The 26,181-nt window shown below is 35.8% G+C and overlaps 1 long non-coding RNA gene across 2 annotated transcripts; it reads right to left on the reverse strand.

Moving 5' to 3' along the window:
• Positions 1-4,870: 4,870 nt before the first annotated feature.
• LOC125803800 (uncharacterized) lies at positions 4,871-8,871 on the reverse strand. 2 transcript variants are annotated; one of them, XR_007440168.1, is made up of 4 exons: positions 8,722-8,871; positions 7,139-7,196; positions 6,772-6,836; positions 4,871-5,282 (listed from the first exon to the last, which is right to left on the reverse strand). It is a non-coding gene; the product is annotated as an uncharacterized LOC125803800 (long non-coding RNA). The 2 variants fall into 2 exon arrangements; XR_007440167.1 differs by lacking the exon at positions 8,722-8,871 and having other exon boundaries at positions 7,139-7,528.
• Between the last annotated feature and the right edge of the window lie 17,310 nt (positions 8,872-26,181).

The raw sequence follows: 26,181 nt of genomic DNA on the forward strand, positions 1-26,181 counted from the left end.
ACCTTCACCTGAGCAGGAAGTAAGAGGAGAAGGAGTGTTGCCTGTTGCCACGTTAAGTAACGGAAGCAGATGATCCCCAAACTGCTTCCCATCCTGCCTCATAAAGAACACCAGGAGCTAGCACTTCAGCCCGTCACTTCAGAGACGTGGCGAAAATACCAAACCATGGAATGCTACTGAGTGTCAAAGTCAATGGCCATCGTCTGAGAGGGTTCAGAGGTGTCGGGGGGACACCATGTGTCTTCTGGTGATTTATTGTGGGGGAAATGACGAAGGTCATTAAGGCAGATGCCACATTTTAGGGGTTGGGTTAGTTATCAGTGTGGGAATCTCCAGGTTGTGTTTGATTCTGGTTATTTTAAAGGATTTATCATATTTTTTTGGTCATTTACCACATTTGTCGTGTACTAGAAGTGGTAGAAGACCAACATACCAACATACATGGCATTAAATGGACAATCAGGACAGTGTCTGGGCACAACCATCCCTGTGATGTTATCAATAATTTGATCAATCAATCAATCATTCAATCAATCAACCTTTATTTTCACTCAGGAAAAACATTGAGGGTGATGCTCATTTACAATGTTGCCGAGCATTTACAACATCAAAGGGATGAAAATGAAAACATTTAATAGTAAATTAGAAATAATAAGGAATAAAATAGTAAAAAATATATAAAAAAAATAAATCAACATTTAATATACATATATAAATAAAATATATATGTAAAACAGAACATTCTAAAATACCATTACAGAACATTTATTAAATTAAAAAAATGTATTAAATATAAAATAGGTAAAATGATAATAGTAAAAGTAAAGTAAAAAGTTAAGAATGATAAGAAATGATAAATTATAGAAATTCATTCTAAAAACAGGGTGGTCTTGTAGGTTTGCTGGATGTTATTGGTCTCTATATTTAATCAGTAATTCCTACATGACCATAAATAAATAAATAAATAAATAAATAAACATAATAATCGCTGTCCAAAGAAAAGCAATTGTCCCCAAAACAACAACTTTACAGGAGAGAGATAAAAACATTCTGATCTTTCAATGGAAGACAATGTAAAAATAGCTTATTTCAGTTCATTTTGAAGTATTTCTTTTGGTCCATTTATCAATAAATTTTGGACATTGTAAAGGACACTTTGTGTATTCAAATTATGTAGTAAACTAAAAATCGACAAAAATAGAGTTACTCGTTTTTAACTAAGCAGCGACAATAGACTGAAAAACGTAGAATTATAGAATTTGACACAGTAATTTATTTACAGATTTAACCTGCAGTAAAAGTACTCTTCTGCACATTTTATTTAGTAAACAAAAAGTGTTAAACAAACCAGAATATATTTTTATATTTTAGATTCTTCAAAGTAGCACCTCTTGCTTAGATTAGACAGTTTTGGCTGAATTTTCTCAGTCAGCTTTATGAGGTAGAGTCACCTAAAATTCAGGCTTTCAGTTAACAGCTGTGCTGAACTCATCAAGAGTTAATTACTTGAATTTCTTGTCTCTTAATAAAGTGTTTGAGAGCATCAGTTAAAGTAAAGTAGTGAAGAGGTAGAGTTACAGGTATACAGTGAATAGTGAGTAATGTTTTAATCCATATTATGAAAAGCAAGAACTACTCAACTAAGTAAAAAAAAAAAATGAAATGGAAATAAAAAAAAAATCAAGAACTTTCAAGAAAGTACAGTCAAGTGCAGTTAACGCAAAAATACTTTAATATCTGTATGCTCCTCCTTCACAAACATTGTGACACATAGTGTATCAGGGACAGTTCTCACATGTATCTCAAATGAAGTCCTTTCACACACTTATCACACATTAACCCCTCAGCAGGCCGCATTTGCATAATGAGAGATAAGAAGGACTTTGGTGGTCTTCAGGAGATGACCCCCTACCAGCTTTTCACTCTCCAGCATCAACACCAACCTTACAAGGAAAACATACAACTGCAATACTGAAAAAAAAAAAATCTGTTTTTACGTCTTTAGAGACAATTCTAACAATGCAAATACGGTGAATGGTAAATATGGTAGCTGGCAATGAACATGACATTTATGATTCTTTAATAGATTAAAGTTTTAAAACAAGCTTTAATCAGATATTTTGGACTAGGATTTACTAATCTTACCTAAAACTACCTACCTAACTCTGAGTTAGTTAATTACTGGCATATTTAGATGAATGGATGGATGGATAGATAGATAGATAGATAGATAGCACTTTATGCTTCCCTTTGCTGACAATGTTTATGGAGATGCCGATTTCATTTTCCAGCAGGACTTGGCACACTGCCCACCTTGCCAGAAGTACCAGTTGGTCTTATACAATACTATAATTTTCTAAGACACTTTATTGGGGGGGTTTCATTGGCTGTAAGCCTTGCTAAAGTAACGTTGGGCTGTAAATGTGCCTGTTATGAAGACCAATAGTGATCTGATCTTGTACCACAAAAAAAAAAATTGCACCACAAACCATAGTGCCTCCACACATGTTTCCACCAAGACAAAAGCGAGACTCATCATTGACCATTAGCATGATGTTTGTGATCTTTTAACAAGTTTAAGTAAACATTGATCCTAAATTTGATCCTAAATGATCTCAGATCAGTGGATAATCTGATCTTGAGGACTACAGTTCATGAGTTTGTTCATTGGATCTTAGCTTAAAGTATTTTTACAGACAGACAGACAGACAGACAGACAGATAGATAGATAGATAGATAGATAGCACCTTTTGCCTCCCCCTTCATAACAACTTTATGGAGATGCAGATTTCATTTTCCAGCAGGACTTGGCTGACTGCCCAAACTGCCAAAAGTACATGTTAGTCTTATACAATTTTATAATTTATGAGACACTTTATTGGGGGGGGGTTTCATTGGCTGTAAGCCTTGCTAAAGTAACGTTGGGGCTGTCAATGTGCCTGTTATGAAGACCAATTGTGATCTGATCTCGTACCACAAAAAAAAAAAAAAAATTGCACCACAAACCATAGGGCCTCCACACATGTGTTCATTGGTTGTTCCCACCAAGACAAAAGCAAGACTCATCATTGACCATTAGCATGATGTTTGTGGTCTTTTAACAGGTTTAAGTACATGAATAAATTGTTTTGATTCTGCTTTTTTTCCTAAATGATCTCAGATCAGTGGATAATCTGATCTCGAGGACTACAGTTCATGAGTTTGTTCATTGGGTCTTAGCTTAAAGTATTTTTACAAAAACGATAGAGATGCAGATTTCATTTTCTAGCAGGACTTGGCTGCCTGCCCACACTGCCAAAGGTACCAATTGGTCTTATATAATTTTCTAATTTTCTGAGACATTGGTCTTATATAATTTTCTAATTTTCTGAGACACTGTTTTCATTGGCTGTAAGCCTTGCTAAAGTTACATTGGGCTGTCAATGTGCCTGTTATGAAGACCAATGGCGATCTGATATCGCACCGATCGATAGATAGATAGATAGATAGATAGATAGATAGATAGATAGATAGATAGATAGATAGATAGATAGATAGATAGATAGATAGATAGATAGATAGATAGATAGATAGATAGATAGATAGATAGATAGATAGATAGATAGATAGATAGATACTGTGTTTATCCCGAAGGAAATTTAGGATTTAGGAAATGTAAAATAGCTAATTACTGGAGTTTGCTCACAGTGGAATCAAACATTTAAAATAAATAAATGAACAAACAAATAAATAAATAAATAAATGGATTAAAAAAAAAAAGTTGTTTAGTGTACTGTCAGTCTGTCCACTGTCAGGGAAGGACGCCGTCCTGATCTATTCAAGGACAGAATGTAAAATATTAATCAGGACCTGTTGTCCATTGCCTTCCACTTGAGGTTTTGCGGTCGTTACTATGCAACCCAGTTGCTCAGCTGTGCAACATGTGTGAGAGTGTTTTTCCAGGGAGTTAGGTGGGCAGTGGTGTGTGTGTGTGTGTGTGTGTGAGAGAGAGAGAGGGGGATGGAGTTGGGGGGTGGGAGGTGGGGGGTAATTAGAAGTCATTCACCAGTGCTGGGACCAAATGGAGCAATTATCTGCCCTAGTGAGTAGATAATTCTGCCCATTCATCCATCACCATCACCACCTTCACTCAGCCCAACCCCCCCCCCCCCTACAACACACACACACACACACACTTTAAAAAAAGGTTCTCAAAGCAACTGTTTACTTCCCGGCTCACCTGTAGCCAACAGATCCACCAGTTCATCAAGCAGCATTACAGTATGTAAAGTTTCCACTGCAAACTTACACACACACAGAGACACACACACACCGAACACACACACACACACACACACACACCGAACACAGACACACACACACACACACAGACACACACACACACACACACACACACCGAACACACACACACACATACACACAGAGGACGGTTATGGCTGTTAATTAATGAGTACTACACTGTAAAAAATGAGGCGTTGAAAGAACTTAAAAAAATTAAGGCAATAGTTTGCATGGATCTTTTTGAGTTGAAGTAACTTTCTGTTCTTTTAAGTAAATGGAACTTGTCTAAGCCACTTAAAATATACTTAAATAAATTATCATAGTATAACTAAAAAACACCAAGTTATATCAACTTATTTTTTTTACCTACCATTAACTTAAAATATTTAAGTTATTTCTACTATTTTTTTTAATAAACACAACTACATTAAATCAAAATTAAAATCTATGAATTTGAGTTGTTTTAACTAATTTGTTAAAGTTCTACCGACATAGAAAGATCCATGCAAACTATTGCCTTAATTTTTTTGCTTTTGTATTTCTTAAAATATAACTACACTTACTTACCACTCAAATAAATCAATTCTCAGACTTTTAACCACTTTTGCATTTATTGGCAGGTTTTAGTAAAAAAAAAATTATCATGTTTTATTACACCAAGTCAACTTTACACCAGCGTTCTCCTTCAAGCCTATTCGAGGTAGCAAGGCTTAATTAATAGCTGTTGTTTTAAGAGACAGCACCTTGGGAGAAAGTTTCAGTCCATCCTGTTCCATAAAAAGCTTCTGAAACACTTCCAATGTGTATGTCAGTGGTTTAGGGTACTGCAAATTCAAGGCATATATGAACCCCAGAAGTGCAGCACATGCCTGTGGGACATTTCCAAGACCAGCCAGTACCTCTTGACCCTCAAAGACAGTACCTTCATCCTCTGTTGCACCCTCTTCCTTCACTGTGAAGATCTTCATGATGTGCTGTGAAATATTGACCTCACCCTCATCCTGTTAAAAAATGAAAAAATACAAATGTAGATGGTTAATAATTGAATTAAAAAAATAATTGAAGACATACTTTGTCCTTAAATTAACTAGGGTTGCTGAACCGGCCCATGCAAGATTGTTGTTAAATTAGAAGAGAAAAGTAAATCTAAGTTGCGCTATCAGCACCGAAAACCTTCGAACGCATCTAAACGGTGTATTATCTTAGTGTATTACGTAGGTTTGCGCTTCTCCTGCAGAGAATGAAAATGGAACAAAAATTAGTTTTACAGCTAAATAAACATAATTTAACCAGATCTGTAAAAGTGTAATATTTTAAAAAATGACCTAAAAAGAATGCTGTGCTATGAAATAAGCAAATCAAAGGGTTATCAAACAGCACCTCAAAAGTCTTACATTAATTGTATTCATTATGTATGTTTCCAGTAATAATTCTGAAAAATAAAACAGCTTGGAGTCCTAGAAAACAGGTTTTCAGCCTGACATTAATGCACTTCTCTAAGCCCAAAAAGTCCAGATTTCTCTCACTGAGCTAAAAAAAGAACTGAGGTAGAACAAACATACAAATGCATTTATTGCTTTACTATTATAAATGCTGTACAGCCCTACAGTATACATGTATTGTGCAGAACCAAGCTATGTATAATAGTCTGGCCCTCTAAAACCGTTGCAATTCCTCATTTGGCACCTTGGAAAAATGTATTGCCCTCCCCTGGGTTAAATATAAGGATAAAAGGGAATATTTTGTAGTTTGAAGTTACTGTTAGGTTTAGTGATTGTTTTATAGTAACAGGAAAATATAGTGGAGAATTAAACAAATACAATAATTGAAGTTATAGAACACCCTTAAGAAATATATGGTTTCAGATGTGTCCATCAGACAATTAATGCTATGAGTCTGAAAAAATGTGTCTTTAATGAGAAATTAAAATAAATACACAAATATTTTGTTCCACACTTGAACACAATAGAACAAGGGAACACTTGGATTGTGAAAAGCAAAAACAGCAACAAACGCCCAAATCTGGACTTTGCAGCTGTGAACTAGAAAATACACCTAAAATACAAAAAAAAGTTATGTTTTATTGATCGTTTGGGCAATGTTCTGTTCTGAATAACTCGCACAGTGCACAAAGGGTGGTCTATGTATTGCACTGTACTGTATATAGATAAATGTTATTTAAAATAAAGTTACAACGCTAATAAACACAATAAACATTGCCACCCCTGAGAAATGTCAACAAACCAGGCAGTAAAAATAATTTTGCATAACTGATCTTTACTTTAAAATATCTGTGCGCCACAACTGTGAGCTGGCACAACTAGCACCCTTAAAAAAGAATTCTAAAGAACTGCTGGGTAATTGTGTGAGAATTTTACTTTCAGCTCATGCATATGCTCCTGTAGTCAATAATGTTAAAACCTCTAGTACAGTACTACCCCAAATGGTGCTTAGTTCACTGTAATGTCAATCACTGCAGATTTTACTTACAAAGTGTTCTGCGAGCAGGCCATGTTCCCCCCACATACTCCACCAGGCTCAGTGGTGACTGCTCCCTAAAAACAAAACATTTTTTAATCAATTTTATAAAAGCACAAGTAATGCTGCTGTTTTTGTTCTTAATAAAGTGCCACAAACAGGCTCATTGTTGTTTATTCCAACAAGATCCAACAAAGATGGAGCTTCTCCTGAGAATGAGATTACTCATGTCGGGTGCTAAAAAAATCTGTTGCTAATTCAAATATCTCTTTTACAGTGTTCTCAAAAAACGTGAATTAAAATTGTAAGAAAAACAAAAACATTCCTACAGTACTGCACATTTATTGGCACCTTTATTTAAAAATAAAAATAAACTTACCTTGACCAAACAGCTCATTATGCCTTGCATTCTTCTTCCTGACGCTCCGGCCTTGGCACTGAAGATAGAGAAGTTTTTGTGTAACGTATACTGGTCAAGCTTTAACATGAATTTTGACTCCAGATGCAAAGTAAGGTTAGTTATGCGCTGGAACTCCTCTTTGATATTTAAATGAACAAGTGCACAACTCAAAACAGTGTGAAATAACTAAATCGCTAAGTGGATCTAAAAATATGGTCAACAGGGAAGTTAAATTTTGAACAAATACAAAACAAAACTAGCAAGGTTAGCTAACTATATTATCCCCAGTCCTTATCCACACACTGAGCCCCCACGTTAGCAATTTACCCGCTAAAAACGCTCTCCAGACTAGCTAGCTAGCTAAGTTAACTCTAGCTAGCTAGCTAAGTTAACTCTTATCCCCAGTCCTTATCCACACACCAAGCCCCCACGTTAGCATTTTGCCCGCTAAAAACGCTCTCCAGACTAGCTAGCTAGCTAAGCTAACTCTATTATCCCCAGTCATTATCCACACACCGAGCCCCACGTTAGCATTTTACCCGCTAAAAACGCTCTCCAGACTAGCTAGCTAGCTAAGCTAACTCTTATCCCCAGTCCTTATCCACACACTAAGCCCTCACGTTAGCATTTTACCCGCTAAAAACGCTCTCCAGACTAGCTAGCTAGCTAAGCTAACTCTTATCCCCAGTCCTTATCCACACACCAAGCCCCCACGTTAGCATTTTGCCCGCTAAATATGCTCTCCAGACTAGCTAGCTAAGTTAACTCTTATCCCCAGTCCTTATCCACACACCAAGCCCCCACGTTAGCATTTTGCCCGCTAAATATGCTCTCCAGACTAGCTAGCTAGCTAGCTAAGTTAACTCTTATCCCCAGTCCTTATCCACACACCAAGCCCCCACGTTAGCATTTTGCCCGCTAAAAACGCTCTCCAGACTAGCTAGCTAGCTAAGCTAACTCTATTATCCCCAGTCCTTATCCACACACCGAGCCCCACGTTAGCATTTTACCCGCTAAAAACGCTCTCCAGACTAGCTAGCTAGCTAAGCTAACTCTTATCCCCAGTCCTTATCCACACACTAAGCCCTCACGTTAGCATTTTACCCGCTAAAAACGCTCTCCAGACTAGCTAGCTAGCTAAGCTAACTCTTATCCCCAGTCTTTATCCACACACCAAGCCCCCACGTTAGCATTTTGCCCGCTAAATATGCTCTCCAGACTAGCTAGCTAGCTAAGTTAACTCTTATCCCCAGTCCTTATCCACACACTGAGCCCCCACGTTAGCATTTTGCCCGCTAAAAACGCTCTCCAGACTAGCTAGCTAGCTAAGCTAACTCTTATCCCCAGTCCTTATCCACACACCGAGCCCTCACGTTAGCATTTTGCTGTGTAGCCAAACAATCTTCTAGCTCACCAGAAACGTCAGCCAAAAGTGAGGGCTGACTAGTTATCTAACCACGATGTATGTATTTCTACAATTAGACTCTTATAATGTTATTTGGCAAGTAAACTTTTAGGTTGGACATGAATATTTTAGGAGAAATGTATTTAACATTGCTTACCTGCCAGTCGAACGGCTGTAAATGGTGCACGTCTTGCTCTGTATTTGAACCAAAGCTTCTTTTAATTTGAACTGATTCAAATAAAGTTGTGTCAACTCAGTTCAACATTGTTGCTTGAAACTTAAAAAAAATTAAGTAGATTTTGACAAGCTTGTTTAGTTCAGTTTATAATGCAAATTATAAGTTCAGAAAACGTAAAAAAAATAATAAACAACATTAAAGTAATTTAATTGTTTGCGTTTCATATAATTTTTTAAGTAATATTTACTTCGAGCTAGAATCACTTTTTACAGTGTATGCGAGTGTAGTGGGAGATACTGCAGGTGATTAATGGCACGCCAAGATAAGCACACTAAACGTGCCTCATTCCAGAGCATATTAAACACTGTGACAGGGTCAGACAGGAGGGGCTTACACATATATGGGGAGTTTTTGAGACTAAATATATTAATACTGGAATCTGCATTATATATGGATTAGAAATGGTCAATTCCAGTAACAGATTTTTGTTTAAAAAATGTTTTAAAAAGAGCATTTCTACTTTTTCATTCAATGATTTTTCATTATTTAAATACATTCTGCATTGTAGATTAATACTAAAATCATCCAAACAATTAGGAAAACCATAAAAAATGATTTATTAAACAGAAAGTGTTTTATAAGTAGCACCTTTTGATTAGTTGGCAGTTTTGCACTTCTTGGCTGGATTTTCTCAGTTAGTTTTAGTTTCCAGTCACTGGAATGGCTTTCAGTTAACAGCTCTGCCATGTTTTACCAAAAATGAAATATCATTTTAAAGTATCTCTGGAAAAAAAAGAAACCTCTTAAAGTTATGAGTTTCTTTGATTTTACCAAATTGAAAACCTCTGGAATATAATCAAGAGGAAGATGGATGATCACAAGCCATCAAACCACCAAACTGAACTGCTTAAATTTTTGCACCAGGAGTAAAGCAGCATAAAGTTATCCAAAAGCAGTGTGTAAGACTGGTGGAGGAGAACATGATGCCAAGATGCATGAAAAAAAAAACTGTGACTAAAAACCATCAGGGTTATTCCACCAAATATTGATATTTCTGAACTCTTAACACTTTATGAATATGAACTTGTTGTGTTCTTTGCATTATTTGAGGTCTGAATGTGCTGCATGTTTTTTTTTGTTATTCCAGCCATTTCTCATTTTTCTGCAAATAAATGCTCTAAATGACAGTATGTTTATTTGGGTTTTGGGAGAAATGTTGTCCGTAGTTTATAGAATAAACAAAAAAAAACAAAACCTGTACAACTGTAATTAATGTGTAACAATGTGTACTTCACCAGTAGTTAAACTGTTATTACATGGATGATTAATCTGTAGCACAGTTATTAGAGATACTTATTTTTAATTGGTACCCACAGCTTCATTAGAACTCTATGTCCAGTCTAGTGAACCTAGTGTATGGGACAATAGTTAAATTTAGGGTCTTGTATCTCTTTAATTATTTGTTACCCCCACAGTGTTGAAGAGCTGAAGTTATAACTATTGTCAAGTCTTTTGTTATATTTTTTGCCATTCCACCTTAAATGATGCACTAGCCTTAGCAGCCTAAAAGCTGCTGTACTATTTAAGGTGGAATGGGACATTAAGCTATAACGATTCCTATGAAAATGCAATAGTTATCGCAACCTTCACCTTACAAGAACCGAGACACTCTACCCACCCCTAGATATGAACACACACAGAATAAAAGGGTATAGTACTAAGTGGTATGGGTAAAGGACTGAAATGAAACTGGGCCTTAAAAAGAACCTAAAAGAACCACATTTTTAAGGGTGGGGTTAACTAACCCTCAGTATGGCACTTAGAACTGATAGCTCTCAGGTGTTTTCTGTAGGTGCCAAAAAGCTTCATTCCTGTAAGTGAACTGTACAGAATCTTCAGTGACAGAAGCCTCCCTGCCGCATAGCACCGGCCTCAGAGTTCATCATTCATTTACACACACACACACACACACACACACACACACACGCATACACACTCATCATTCAAGTCCATCCAGCCTGTGCTGAACAAAAGCACGATGAGTACTGGAGGAGATCATGACGGAGCTCTGGACTAATGTTTTCTGCACGTACAGACAGACGAATCCCTCCCCACCCGCCCGCCCGAGCGGCTTCCATCAGCACCTAGCGGCGGCCAGGGGAGTTCAGCCCGCAGAAAGAAGAGGCATTCATTAAACCCAAACTCCCGGCCGGGATGAGAAACAGCGCTCAAATAGACAGATAGAGATGTTAGCGGCAGGGAGAGCGAGGCGTGGTGGCTGCAGTTCAAAGGCAAAAGCTCCTCCAGCCAGCGCCTCTGCGCCAGCTTCACTGGCTGCTCTGCTTTTTGGATTTCGTACCACATCTGGATCAGCACAGTGAGGAATTGTGATCTTATCTGCAACAATAAAACAATGTGTTTTTCATTTTCCAGCACTTTTATGATGTTGTCAGTCAGGTCTGCGCTGGAATGTATCCCTGCTGGTCACGTGACCGACCACACGGGTGGCCTTGACGTCGGTTAGAAGGAAGGAAGCCGTGATTCACGTCAATCTCACGTCGTCTTGCATAATTTACCTCTATTTCTAACTTTCTAAAATCTGGAAATTACGCATTTATGTACACTGTATTTGTCTAATTTAAGTTTAGTGAGATGCATATTTTAGGTTATGCTGACAACCCTATAATTTTTGTCCAATTAAAGAAAATAAATTAAATCTGTGAAATATTATCTGTGAACCAAATACACCTAAGTTGGTCCAACTACATATTTTGCATAATAGCTTCATTTGTTCAGATCAGTTAATTATTAAATAGCATCATTAAGTAATATCATTAAGTTGACCAAACTGCCAATTCTTTGCTGCATCAAGTAAATGTAAAATATACTAATATACTGTAATTTTTATCTGCAAACAAAATATTATTAAAAACATCAGATTTTTAACAGTTAACATTGATAAAATATGTAATGAAGAGATTTTATTTATTATCTATTATACTACAGTTAGTTCCAACCTTGCAATATGATTGGCTGAGAGGCATTCTATAAGTGCCGTTATCAGCCGGTAATGCACTGTAACCGAAGCTCTCCATGTATTACTCCGCTACATACAGGTAACCTGGCAATGATGCAGCGCTTACAAGCCAAATAGCGCAGCTACAAACAGAGCAGCAATGGAGCTATTTTAATTTGCGGAGTTTTTATAACCAAACAGATCGTAATTTCTCATCCTCTTTAACTCAATAAACAGTGATAATGGAACTGTGGTATAATCTCACTCATAATACACTCGAGATTCGTGCTATAATGTGTAATATTGGCACTGCTGTGCCTTACCAATATTACACGTTATAGCACTCTATTAGTGGATAGTTCTTAAAACAATGTAGGCCCCCAATTCAGTTTTTCACTCTTGTATCAATGCTATTACCACGGATAATGAATCAGTTTCACAAACCCTAAAGTAAAACCCTGTGGGACTCTACAAAATGTGCTAAACCAAATGGTTTCCAAATAATTCAGAATGCTGAATTATGCATTAGAATTATTAACTGAAAAAGAAGCCTAAGATTCAATGGAGGCCCATATCATTAAAAAATGTTCAACCTAATTTTCAAAAACATATAAAAAATAACAATATGAACAATTTTTTTTAAAGACAACAATCTATAATGGTAGTATTTTAATATGTTGTATTGCAGTAATAAATTTATGAATGCAATGAAATCATAACCCCCATAATTCCATAAACTAATGGGCTCTACGAAACATGTTCTAAAAGTTCTTTATACACAATATCAGTCTCACATAAAGATAAAGATCTCACCAGCCCTATTTTTACCAGTTTCAGTACCTTTCAGAACGAGCGGTTTAAGGGATCTGTCACTTTTATGCAAATAAGCTGCTGCATGTGCCACGTTTACATGTATAGTTTTTACCACACATTAGTGTTTGCTTGTGCTAAGTGGCAAATTATGAACAAGTTAGCTCATGCTTCAATTGAAAGTACTTAGTTCTTTTTCATCTGCTGATTTGCCACAGGTAGTAAGTACAGATCCCCCCCTCAGACGAAGTCTGCTGGTTTATCCTGCTGTGTACTGTCTTCTCAGGTTCTCAGCAAAAATGACCAAAATATTTTTGAATAATATGCCCCCCATGTAAGTCATCTAACAATATGCTGATACAATACATAGTTTGACATTTTGTAAGTTTTGCAAGGTTAGGGGTGATGCTAACAGCCAGTCTAAGTAGGGATTGGACCTGGTAAGTTACGATGCTTAACAGCTGGGCTTAGCAGGGTTGGAGCCATGATGCTACCAGGAACACCAACCATGACTGTCTTGATTTGGTTGGAGCAGGTTAGCCCTAATGCTAACAGCCAGCTGTCTAACCTGGTGGAGGATATAGTGTCATATCTTGTTTAATCTTGTTGTTTCTCATGTTCCTACCTATTTTACTACACCAGCCACTAATATTTCAATGGGATTTTTTCTAAATAATTCTTTTTACATTGGTGTTGCCTTCTTATTTGTAGTCAGAAACGATAATAATCATACATTTCTGTATAAATAAGCAATTAAAAATCCAAAATGTCTCTCTTATGACATAATGCAAGCATATCTGGAACTGGACCACACTTGTTTATGGCTGTGTACACATTTCAAGCATAGAAAAACTGGACCTGTTGATTAATATGTGATTCCTTCTGCAGCTGGAGAAGCATTTTACTACATTTTACTGCCAAGCTGACGTGAACCTGTTAAGTGAATGCTTTGACGTTTCGCTCCATACATTGGAATGCTAAAGATTGACTTGTTTCCCCTCTTGCACTCCAAGATATTCTGCACTGTCAATCACTTCTGATCGAGCTACCGGCCTGGAAAATCACTTCAGATTGTAAAAAATATGTCTAAAGAGGCAAATCAGGCTGCAAATAACCCTGTATCTCTGACTTGAGGGAACATTTCCTAGTGAGTTTTTTTTTTAGTTAACAAAAAAAATCTACACTTGCTGTGACCACTGCATTGAATTCCTTTTAATCAAACTGCCAGTGTTACTGTTGCAAGACTACTTCTGTACTTTCGTTTATGAAGTCTTCTGCGAAAAGCAGATTGTGATATCTTTACTCCCGCCCTCTGGATGTTGTTGCTGTTGTCACTAACAATTGTTTTAGGGTATTTCTTTGCAACACTTACAACGTTTTTGTCATCAATTGCTGTGGTTTTCCTTGGTCTGCTGTTATCTACTACACCAGTGATGACTTTCTTCTTCAGAACATTCCAAACAGTTGTGCAATGGCTCCGACTGATTTTTCTTCTTTTCTCAGCTTCACAACGGACAGCTACATTTTACCCATTGACAGGATGCTCCGCTAACTATACATTTCTGCTCAGTCTGCACTGAAAAAACCCAAATCTGAAACTGAGTGTATATATTCAGTGCTATTTATTGTTTGAATAATCAGTTTATCACACCTGGGCAACAAAACACATCTGATAGTCACATGTTTCAATAATTTTGCTCACAAGACATTTAGGTGGGTTCAGATAAATGCTTCTGAAAGTCTTCTAAAATGTGTGTCAGATGCAGATACCTGGAAATAAAAGCTGAAATGTTTGATATTTTGCTTTTGTCAAACCCAAATGTTTTCAGTTTACAGCAGAAATAAATGGATTGGCCTCAATGTTAAAATACATTTGAATGGCACTTTACAGTTTATGGGGTTAAATCCTTCAACATCTGTGTTCTGACCTCACTGATGTCCTTTGTGATGCACCGTCAGACTGAAACTGACCTCCTATGAGCTGACTGACTCTCACTGTGCAGCACTATGAGTGATTTGGCCTGGATTAGGCCTGGCCAGTGACGGGGACAGGCTGCTGAGCAGACAGCTCAAATCCAGGATGCGCATTGACTCAGTTTTCTTGCTACAGGAAAGCACAGCTTATGCAAACTCTTCCTCAGAGCCCAGAGAGCCAAAGCAAGCAGAGCACAGCGTGATGCGACCAGAGGCTGTGTACAGAAGGAGCACTTTCATTACAGGTCATCACATTCCCCCCTGTTTATTATTTACAGGGGGCAGTGCTGAGTAATACTTCCACTCTTCCACTTTCCTGGATGAGGTCTGATATTTACCCCTCTTTTCAAAGTGTTATGTCAATTACAGGGGTTGGATAATGAAATTGAAACACCTGGTTTGAAACCACAATAATTGATTGTGGTGACAGACAGTTCTGGTGGAAACAGGAGAGTTGAGGTGCACATTAAATTCTGCTGTGATTTTTTGGATACAATCACAGCTTCCTCTTACAGCGTCCACAGTTAATCCTGTTGGATGTGGTTGGTCCTTCTTGGTGGTATGCTGACATTACCCTGGATACCGTGGTTCTTGATACATCACAAAGACTTGCTGTCTTCGTCACAGATGCGCCAGCAAGACGTCCACCAACAATTTGTCCTCTTTTGAACTCTGGTATGTCACCCATAATGTTGTGTGCATTGCAATATTTAGAGTAAAACTGTGCTCTTACCCTGATAATTGAACCTTCACACTCTTACAGGTCTTATTGGTGCAATGTACAATTAATGAAGATTGGCCACCAGGCTGCTCCAATTTAGCCATGAAACCTCCCACACTAAAATGACAGGTGTTTCAATTACATGTATGTATTTGTATGTATTTTATTCAACATTAAACATTTGAATTAACGTGTTTGTTTTAGGAGTCGTAATAGTAGAATCAGAACTTACTTAAATAGGGCTGTGTGAGGCTTTATGTCAGGATTAGGAAAACCTTAAGCTCTATGCAGGTTCTTACGGGAAACTCAAAAGCATCTCGTTCTTGCCTCAGCCAATCACCAGACTCCATCTGTCCTTAGACGATCTCCCTCATATCTGTTCTCCACTGCTTCCAGTTTGGTCCCACCAGCTACTTAGGGGATAGGCTCAACCCCCACCATACCTATATGGCAGGATCTGAAAGGATCCAAATGCTACTTCACCAAAAACTTTATTTTTGCAAATATTAAATATTATAGCATGCTCTCAAGTCCAATCATTCCCTGAGTTTTGAGGTGGCTGCCCAACACTCCAGGCTTGTTTAGGTGTACCTGAAGTTTTCCTTGCCACTGTTGCCACCACCACAACCATCATGGTGCTTATTCATAAGAGGCTTGGAACCATATCTCTGTAAAGCTCATTTGTGACAACATTTGTCATAGAAAATGCTATACAAAAAGGTTTGAATGGAATTGATGTATATGCTGTCCAGTTATACAGCCAACAGTCTATGGGCAGCCAAAGCCTTCCTAGGTACTGAAGTGGCTTTCCACCAGTTAGGATGGGTATACATGCACTCATTGACCTTTAGTCAGTAATTTGTCAATATATTGTATTATTGGCAACAGTTCAGCATTTAACTATGTTTTATTAAGATTATGTGTAACTGTCGTTCACATATGGCAAAATGCCCATTAATATATAATGATCTGAAGCTAATGGACTTATTGAGACAGTTTTAGGTACATTAGAGTCTACAGTTGAATCAATAATCAATAGCGTGAACTGAGCTGATTGGCTAGTCTTACTGAATGTAAACTCTCAGCCAAAAAAATGCATGATGTCGATGACAAATGTGCTCCTCCCCCCTGTCCCGAGAATACATCTCTGTCATACCAGTTTAGAGAGAGACACACAACGAGAGATAGAGAGAGAGAGCGAGAGAGAGAGACAGTTAGAGAGAGAGATATAGCGAGAGAGTGGCCAGGCATGCCAGAATGCTTACTCTCCAACGATGAGGCAGCTCACTTTATGACTGTGATTCATCAGTTCGAGCCTGGAGGTGGTAGGGTTCCCCCTGTCCGGACCTGATGAATGATATAGCAGGGCTGTGCTTGGGTGTATATATGTGTGTGTGTGTGTGTGTGTGTGTGTGTGGTTATGTGTGTGTGTGTCCATTGGCTTAATTCAGCCTTTATTCACAAGTAGAGAGAATCTGCTAGGAGGTCACACATGGTCTGCCAGACATCAGACACACTGTAGTCCTGGATAAATTGAATTTACTTAAATAATAAATAGTAAAGTTCATTTATTTGATTTTCGGTTTGTTATATCACTTTTTTGTGCAATTATTCTACTCTGAATTTTATACCCAAGAGAATACATTTGAATTTTATTCATTTTCGTCTTGTTTTTGATTTAATGTAACTAAAATGTAGATTTAAAATACTTTGCAAAAGAAAATGTTACAGAGCGAAAAGTAAAGCATTCAGCTTAAGCCCTATCCGGATGGGATTAGTTTCTCATGGGAATGTCTGTGAAAAATATTTCACACTTCTACTCAGTGATAAAACTCTTGGTCACATGACATCGCATTCAGTAGCTCCTCCATTTCCTCTCACTGTTGTGTTTTAAGTGGATCTCCGTGGAAACGCACACCCAAATTTTATTAAACGCGAGGTGACAAAACTCAGAGATATGGATCTGGACTAAAATAAAATTACTGGAGGACCACAGAGTTCAGCGGAAAACAGTAGATAATTCAGCCTGTAATTTTTTTTTAGAGGACGTCTGAAAATAAAAAAAAACATACATGGTCATTTCAGACAGGAATAATATCAGAGAGAATCCACATAAAAGAGAAAATCCCATGTAAATGGTAATGTAGCTGCAAATATTGTGACATTTGGAGATATTTAATAAAAAGGTATTAGTTTATTAAGTTTAGAAATATTCTTAGTCACATTCAAATATGTGTTCAAAGAATAGAATCATAGAGTCATAGAATAGAATAGAGTCATAGAATAGAGTCATAGAATGCAGCTTAAAACATGTACAGCTCTGGAAAAAAAAAAAAAAAGACCACTTAAATTTCTTAATCAATTTCTCTGAATTTGCTATTTATAGGTTTATGTTTGAGTAAAATTAGCAGAGAATGAGAAATGGCTGAAATAACCAATAACCCTGTTTTTTAATCACAGTTTTTATGCTTCTTGGCATCATGTTCTCCTCCACCAGTTTTACACACTATTTTTGTATAACTTTATGCTGCTTTACTCCTGGTGCAAAAATTCAAACAGTTCAGTTTGGTTTGATGGCTTGTGATCATCCATCTTCCTCTTGATTATATTCCAGAGGATTTCAATTTGCTAAAATCAAAGAAACTTAATGGAGGAAACCTTATTAGTAATGTTGTGTATATGTGTGTATATGTGTGTGCTGTACCCAGGCTAATGTAGCTTCTTTAATTGACTCCATATGTGTGCTTGGACCCCTCTTACGTCAGTAAGTTTATATTTACTGCCACTGCCCTGTTTTCCACTGATCTCCAGTAAGTCCTAATGGAAATTTACTGTCTGTGTGTTGTGTGTTTTATTGGTAAGTGGAACCCCCCGCTGTCCTCCGATCAGTGAAGCAGGCCGCCCTGCAGAGGGGGCAACCCCCTGTCAGCTCCACTAGGCCTGAATAGCCCTCTCTCTGACAGCCTTACTGCCCCGGGGACAGGAATCAGATATAGAAGCCCGGTCCTCTGTGTTTTTTATAGCCGGTAAAATGTGTCACAGCTTTAACCCTCGGAGAATGGGAGTTATTACTGCTCTACTCATATGAAATTACATAATGAAGTTTTATTACTTAATGAGTTAGGCAGTTACTTGTATTTCTACAGGGGTTGGACAATGAAACTGAAACTCCTGTCATTTTAGTGTGGAAGGTTTCATGGCTAAATTGGAGCAGCCTGGTGTCCACTCTTCATTAATTGTACATTGCACCAGTAAGAGCAGAGTGTGAAGGTTCAGTTAGCAGGGTAAGAGCACAGTTCTGCTCTAAATATTGCAATGCACACAACATTATGGGTGACATACCAGAGTTCAAAAGAGGACAAATTGTTGGTGCACGTCTTGCTGGCGCATCTGTGACCAAGACAGCGAGTCTTTGTGATGTATCAAGAGCCACGGTATCCAGGGTAATGTCAGAATACCACCAAGAAGGACCAACCACATCCAACAGGATTAACTGTGGACGCTGTAAGAGGAAGCTGTCTGAAAGGGATGTTTGGGTGCTAACCCGGATTGTATCCAAAAAACATAAAATCACGGCTGATCAAATCACGGCAGAATTCAATGTTCACCTCAACTCTCCTGTTTCCACCAGAACTGTCCGTCAGCACAATAAATTATTGTGGTCTAAAACCAGGTGTTTCAGTTTCATTGTTCAACCCCTGTATGTGATCTAAAAGTTTACCTAAGGTAGCCTATGGGGAATGACTACACACTGAAGGTGTGGTTCAAGAAGCCAATGGAAAATAAACTGCTTATAGCAACTAAAGAACCTAAACTTGCAAATTAGTATAAGTTGATTTAACTAAAAAACATCCCATGTGTAAGATCACTGGTTTAAATCCCAGTCATGCAGCTTGCCATCAGCTGCCAGAGCCCTGGGTTAGGTTCTATTTTGAATCATTATATTACAATACATTACATTTGGCAGATGCTTTTGTCCAAAGCGACTTACATTAGTGATGCACATAAAGTAATAGAAGTTAAAGGTAAAAAACATCTTTAGATAGGGCCTAAAGGAGGTCGAAGGGAAATAAGGGATAGAGAAGTGAAGGAGGGGAAGAAGGAAATAGTAGTTAGTAAGTTAGAGGTGTTAGGAGAGTAGGTGCTCTTTGAATAGCTCTGTCTTCAGGTGTTTATTAAAGATAGTGAGAGATTCTCCTGATCTGGTAGTGGAAGGTAGTTAGTTAGAGGTGTTAGGAGAGTAAGTGCTCTTTGAAGAGCTCTGTCTTCAGGAGTTTATTAAAGATAGTGAGAGATTCTCCTGATCTGGTAGTAGAAGGTAGTTAGTTAGAGGTGTTAGGAGAGTAAGTACTCTTTGAAGAGTTCTGTCTTCAGGAGTTTATTAAAGATAGTGAGAGATTATCCTGATCTGGTAGTAGAAGGTAGTTTGTTAGAGGTGTTAGGAGAGTAAGAGCTCTTTGAAGAGCTCTGTCTTCAGGAGTTTATTAAAGATAGCGAGAGATTCTCCTGATCTGGTAATCATTTACATTCAACATAGGTTTTAGTTGCATTTAACCGACATTCAGTTGGATATTAGTCAATTAGTCAATGAGGCCATTCAATTAAAAAGGACCATTCAAGTAAAAATGTTACCCATATATAAATATATATTTGAATTTTAATTGACACTACTAATATACATATAACTACATTTTACATTTCTTACATTAATTATTTTATTTAAATATAAATATCCACTATTAGAAATTTAATTCTTAAGAAGAACAAGTGCGATTATTATCAGTTAATCACAGAATATTGTCGTGATCACTCTGGAATATAATCAAGAGTAATAAGGATGATCACAAGCCATCAAACCAAACTGAACTGCTTGAATTTTTGCACCAGGAGTAAAGCAGCATAAAGTTATCCAAAAGCAGTGTGTAAGACTGGTGGAGGAGAACATGTCAAGATGCATGAAAACTGTGATTAACCACCAGGGTAATTCCACCAAATGCTGATTTCTGAACTTTTAAAACTTAAAACTTTATGAACATGAACTTGTTTTCTTTGCATTATTTGAGGTCTGAAAGCTCTGCATCTTTTTTTTTGTTAGTACAGTTACTTTTCATGTTCTGCAAATATATATGCTTTAAATGACAAGATTTTTATTTAAAATTTGGGAGTATATATGCATTTACACTCCTGCTTATTAAACAAATGTTAAAATAAGAGAAAATAGATCAGCAGCAACAATAATAAAGTGGTGTATTAATTCTGGAGTGTAAATGACATTCGATTAAGGTGTTTATTAGATAATTTAGCAAGATAAACAACTCTTAGTACAGTATTTATAGCAGTATTTTGGACTGGACTGTTCCTTTAAGACTAAGACTCTAAGAGCTATTAAATGGTTTCTGTTGTACGAAGCAGCTCTCTGGTTATGGGAGGATGAGGGAGGGAGGATGGAGAACATAGCTAGAGTCCCTAGAGGTTATGACATCATGCAGCCAAAAATATATATACAGCAATAAAAGACCACTTAAAAATGAAGATTTTCTTTGATTTTACCAAATTGAAAACCTCTGGAATATAATCAAGAGTAATAAGGATGATCACAAGCCATCAAACCAAACTGAACTGCTTGAATTTTTGCACCAGGAGTAAAGCAGCATAAAGTTATCCAAAAGCAGTGTGTAAGACTGGTGGAGCAGAACATGATGCCAAGATGCATGAAAACTGTGAAAAACCACCAGGGTTATTAAAACTACTTTATGAATATATACTTGGTTTCTCTTTGCATTATTTGAGATCTGAAAGTTCTGCATCTTTTTTTTTTGTTTTCAGCCATTTCTCATTTTCTGCAAATAAATGCTCTAAATGACAATATATTTATTTGGAATTTGGGAGAAATGTTGTCTGTAGTTTATAGAATAAAACAACAATGTTCATTTTACTCAAATATATACCTATAAATAGCAAAATCAGAGAAACTGATTTAGAAACTGAAGTGGTCTCTTAATTTTGTTTTCCAGAGCTGTAAACACCGAAGCCGCACAGTCTGAAGGTGGATAAATTAGCTGGGAGGTTATTGGGGAAAGTGTGCAGCGAGTCTGAAATAAAGAGAGCAGTTCAGCACAGTGGTAATAAAGTGCTTTCTGTGGATTAAGGGACTGAAGGAGATGAATTAGTGCCGCCCGGTTCTTCCTCCCTGTAGAAGAAGTGCTGAACGCTGCTTAGAAAAGCTTTCACTGTAATACACGTCCCCTGCCTGAGCTCATTACCATTTAAAAACATTTACAGAGAGGAAAGAGCTGCACTCCGCATTAGAACCACCGTGTGAAAGAGAGAATTACTAACATTTGCCCTGAAAGGACAGCTTGAGGACAATTATTTAACAAAAACACACACTGGTGTGATACACTGAACCTAATCCTGACCTTAACCTCAGAAACTGAAGGTCACCTTTGATCACTGCTTAGAATTGCAAAGTTAGAAAAAATTGTATATTGGAAAATGTAAAAAAAATGCAATTTGTTATAATTCACTTTTATATTCCAAAGTTTTTGTTTTTTTTTTCTGGAAAAAAAGGACTTACAAAAAGTCTACATCAAATTAATGCTGTGTTTTAACCTGCATATAAATGTATAAACTTACAAACTCTCATTAATGGCAAAAGCCTTCCTTTGTTACGACTTAAAATAATGTCAATGTTTAAATTTACAAAAAAAAATGTTTTACAAAATATTAGATGTTTTATTTTTATTCATGCATTGATTAAACAATATTATTAATTGTTATATTATTAATTAAAAGTACTGTCCATTAATGTGCCTTTATTTTGAAGTGTTAGGTAGCTATCCCATGAATAGTGTTTATTATTTTTATTCATGCATTGATTAAAATTATAATAAAAAAAGTGTTGGCATCACAAAAAAAAAAAAAAAAAAAAAACACCCTCAAATCTGCAGTAGCAACATTACAGGAATCAAATGACATTTTATTACAAATAATTTTGGATCATGTTTTTGTTACTTTAATTTAATTTCGACTCAACAGCATCCTATTAACCCTTTCAGTGAACACAGACTTTGTGTTTTTGGACGTCTAGTTTTGAGAGGTTAGTTTATTTTCTTTAAAATCTTATTATTTTCAGCATTCTTAAGCATTAACATTTAACATTGTATAATGATATCTAAACTTGTGTCAATAATAACAGCAACAGTTACTCAAGACTGTCTGTCAAAATCACTGTTAATTAATGTACCCTTATTTTGAAGTGTTAGCTAGACACCCCATGAATAGTGTTTTATTTTATTTAAAATAATCAAGCATTGATAATAAAAAAAAGGTTTTGAGAGGTAAGTTAAAAAAATAGATATTTTTTTTTATCTTAACATTCAGCATAACCTAATAATGTCTTAACTAGTGATTTAACTAGTAATTGATACTTACTTAACTAAAAGAACTGTTGATTTTTGTACCCTTATTTTGAAGTGTGACATCCAATGAATAGTGTTTTTTTTTTGGTGTATCAAAAAAAAAAAAAAAAAAATATATATATATATATATATATATATATATATATATAATAATAATAATAATAATAATAATAATATATATATATATATATATATATATATATATATATATATATATATATATATATATATATATATATATATAATCAAGCATTAAACTAATTTCTTGAGAGGTTGGTTAAAAAAAAGAAAACATTAGATGTTTTATTTAATAGATCTTTTTTTTTTACTTAAATCTTAATATTATTATTTACGCCACTCCTAAGCATTATAATTTTGCAATATTCAATATATCTTAACTAGTGACTTAACTAGTAGTTAATAGTTACTTAACTAAAAGTACTGTACTGAATTAATGTACCCTTATTTTGAAGTGTTTGCTTGACACCCCATGAATAATGTTTATTAAAAAAAAAAAAAAAAAAAAAAAAAAAAAAAAAAAAAAATATATATATATATATATATATATATATATATATATATATATATATATATATATATATATCTTTGTTAACTTAAATCTTAATGGTACTTTTTACACCACTCTTAAACATTAAAATTAAGCAATATTCAATAATGTCCTATCTAGTGTCTTAACTAGTAATTGATAGTAATTAATAGTTACATAAATAAAAGTACTGTTAATTAATGTACCCTTATTTTAAAGGGTTAGCTAGACACCCCATATATAGTGTTTTATTTTATTAAAAATATTCATGCATTCATTGAAAACAAAAATCTGTTTTGAGAGGTTAGTTTAAAAAATAGATCCTTTTTACTTAAATCTAAATGTTATTTTTTTTATAACGCTCTTTAGCATTAAAATTTAGCATTACCTAATATTGTCCTAACTAGTGACTTAACAAGTAATTAATACTTACTGAACTAAAAGCACTGTTAATTAATGTACCATTATTTTGAAGTGTTAACTAAATAGTGTTTTATTTTTTTGTCTTGCATTGATAAAAATCACATCAATAAAACTGTTAGCCTCACAAAAAAGAAATTAAAACCTCAAATCTGCAATGGCAACATTACAGGAGTCAATAGAAGTCTATGTTTTATTACAAGTCATTTTTAAGCATTTTTATTGGTCCATTTATCACGGAATTTTCACACAATGTAAAGAACAACTGCCTGATTTACATCATGTCAAAAATGCTAAACAGCTAAAGTTTTTTTAAGGTCAGCACCAGAGGACCAGTATATAAGAAATCAGGACCTTAAGGTCACATCAAAGCCTCACAGTGCGAGTGTGGCCTCTGCATAATTAGCGAGTGTGCTAAATGCTAATGTAGAGACAAAAACTGCAGGACAGACTGTTGCTACAGTTAGTTAACAATCTGCAAAAGGCCAATAAACAGTCGGCATTCAAAGAGTTAAGGTCATTAACACCACAGCTGCTGACTGATCCTCAACCAGGGCCTACAGGACTCCAGATTTACCCAAATGGGTTCTGTTTAAGAAAGGGAGGAGCAGCTCCAGGGCCCAGGTTTAAAGAGGTGACGAGCATTAGCATACTGCGCTGAAGGCCAAGTAAACGCCTCCGTTAAACACTTCACTGTGACTCATTCTCTACGACAGCTGTGTGTGTGTGTGTGTGTGTGTGACGCTGATCGTAAAATCCATTACAGTGATTTTATCATGATTAAGGGGTGCTAAACACAGCTTAAACACACTTAAAACTGTGACTAAATACCTGTTAAACACGCGTTAAACACAGGGTTGTAAGACCGTATTATCAATCAGTCAATTAATCAATCAATCAGTTAGTCAATTAAACGTTTTTTAAACACAATATAAATAAAATAGATTGTCAAAGAAAAAAAAATCATAAAAAAAAATAATTTTAATGATATATAAGATAAAATAAGAAAATAAGATGAAACAAGACAAAAAAAAATGAAACAAGATTTTAGGGGTAGGAATTATTAAATGATAAGGAAAAATAAATCTAAGGTAATCCAAATGATGAATAATGCAACAGAAGAATAAATTAATCTAGTTTAACACATAAAATAAAAAGACCCTTCATTTTAATGATATTATGAAAATAATATAAAACAAAAAAAATAAGATAAAACAAAACAAAACAAAAAAATAAAAAGATAAAAACAAGAGTTTAGGGATAAGAATCATTAAATGATAAGTAAAAAAAAAAATCAAAGGTAATCCAAATGATTAATAATGCAACAGAAGAATACATTAAACTAGGTTAACGCATAAAATAAAAAGACTTCATTTTAATGATATATAAAATATTATGAAAATAAGATAAAACAAAAATACAAAAAAAAAGATAAAAACAGGTTTTAGGGGTAGGAATCATAAAATCATAAGTAAGAAAATCAAAGGTAATAAAAATGATTAATCAAATGGCAGCAACAGAAGAATAAACTAAACTAGCCCAACACATAAAAAAGTAAAATATAAAAAACAATAATTTAAAAACATAAAAAGGAAAACAATAATATGATAAAAATCAATCAATCAATCAATCAGTCAATCAACCAATTAGTCAATTAAACTTCATTTAAAGTCAATACATATAGAAGGGATTGTCAAAGAAAAAAAATAAGTCTAGTTTTTTGTGTTTCAACCGAAGAAACAGAAATGCATAAAAAAGCAAATGTTGATAGATATATTTATATTTTAGTAGTATTTGTATTACACAAAACATAAATATCCTTTTTTTGTTTTTGACGTTTGATATATTTTAAAACAAGCTAAATTTTATGATGAACAGACCAAATGAAATGATCCAAAATGACTTCAATAATATCATGTCATGTTTGTTTCGTTTTAATGATACTTCTTGTGGATTGATCAGTGGAGTCGTTACTGATTTTCACAAGTCTTTCTTTCAGAGTGAATTATATCGAGCTGAATGAAGTCTGTCCAACTGGCTCGGCTGCAAAAGACACTTTCTGGCAGAGCATCATGCATTTTCACGTTTCTCTCGATGGACAACGTGGTCCTTTGTGGACGTCATGAGTGTGATAACGAGCAGTGAAAGAGTCGCTATTGCAAAATAAAATCCTAAATGGTGATCAGAGGTGCTGAAGCGCAGCGTCAGGGTCGCATCCGTCCGTCAGTGATGGTTGTGCAATAGTGACGTGGCTCACTGTAATGCCCTGCGTCGTATGGGGTGTTTATAACGCTAATGGTAAGTAAAGCTAATCTGGCTCAGAGCTTTGGTGTTCTGGGACTTTCTGTGTGGGCCTCTGTGTCTTTTCCACTCTCACCTTCTCTTTTTTCCTGAGAACAGAGGGATAGACCTGCAGGGAAGAGAGAGAGAAAGATGGAAAGACAGATATTCAGACAGGCACAAGGCCTTGAAATTAGTGAAGCTCCTGGGGATGCTGAGCGGCTTGTTCTGGGTGGGACACCAGCATCTG

Source organism: Astyanax mexicanus, chromosome 8 (genome assembly GCF_023375975.1).
Source record: "Astyanax mexicanus isolate ESR-SI-001 chromosome 8, AstMex3_surface, whole genome shotgun sequence".
In the NCBI taxonomy this organism is placed as follows: Eukaryota; Metazoa; Chordata; class Actinopteri; order Characiformes; family Acestrorhamphidae; genus Astyanax; species Astyanax mexicanus.